We start from the raw sequence: 1,297 nt of genomic DNA, 5'->3' as shown, positions 1-1,297 counted from the left end.
CAATTGGGCTTCTGTAGCTCCAGAAAATCTACTTCGAGTGCAGGGAGGTCAAAATCCAACAGCATCTCCAATCCTTTTTCAGCCTCTGAATCAGATTTTTACTCAGGTCCCTCAATTTTAGCCAGAAAATACCTGAAATCACAGAAAAATATGCAAACTCATAGTAAAGTCCAAAAAATTGAATTTTAAATAAAAACTAATAAAAATATAATAAAAACTAACTAAAATATACTAAAAACATAATAAAAACAGTGCCAAAAAGCGTATAAATTATCCACTCATCACTAATTAACCTAGGGTTCATTATAATCACAATTTCACAAGGGTTAAGAATAACACACCTTACCCAAAAGTTTTGGAAGCAAAACCCAATAGATTCCTCGAGCTAGATTGATCCTAAACACATCAAAACACCAAAATCTCAAAAACCCCAAACACTAGATTTTCGAATTTTTGAAGGAAAGGCTGAAAAAAGATTCATGATTTTCTTACCAGTTTCTTGGATGGGTTTTGTAGAGCTTTTCGTGCTAATCGCGTTGCCGCAAACGGTGCGGCAATCGGAGTTTCGTAGCTCAAGATACAAGTAATTGAAGAAGAGGATGAATAGTGTATTCTCTCTTCCTCAATGCAGCTGCTAGGGTTGTGTTCATGTGTGTTATGATGCTAAAATGGGTCAAATTAGGTGTTTATATATGTTGGGTTTGGGCCCAACTTGGGCTCGGTCCAACTTGTTAGCGTTTTTAGCCCGTTTAGCCCAATTTCGGGCCAAACCTTTAAAATTAACGCCTGGTGTTCGACTCTAAATATTTTCCTAAGGTTTTCTACTATTTTTAATTATTCTCGCACAGTACCAGACAGACTTAAATTGGTTCAGCTGGTTCATCTGCCAGTTCGAGTTTTTATGCGGCTTTTTGTAGAAAATTACATTTTCTGACTCAGAAAAATCTACTGAGTCCAAAAATCATATTTAATTTCCCTAATTCTCACTCTAAATTTTCGGAACCCAATTTGGGCAATTTAATTATTTAATTGAATGGTTAATTAATCTCGGTTCTTACATTCTCCCCACCAAATAAGAAATTTTGCCCTCAAAATTTAGTGGTTACCTGAGAATAACTCGGGATAATCCTTCCGCATTTTGGACTCCAATTCCCAAGTATGCTCTTCCACTCCTGCTCGCTTCCAAGCCACTTTAACCAACTAATCTTCCTTTCCTCACAGCTTCTTTACACTAGTGTCGTCAATACGCATTGGTGTTACTCGAAATGTCAAGTTCTCCCTCAACTCGATCGACTTG

The sequence above is a fragment of the Arachis ipaensis genome, chromosome B9, assembly GCF_059453495.1.
Source record: "Arachis ipaensis isolate K30076 ecotype BB chromosome B9, ASM5945349v1, whole genome shotgun sequence".
NCBI lineage: Eukaryota > Viridiplantae > Streptophyta > Magnoliopsida > Fabales > Fabaceae > Arachis > Arachis ipaensis.
The sequence above is the reverse complement of the archived record's forward strand: the minus strand, read 5'-3'. Positions refer to the sequence as shown.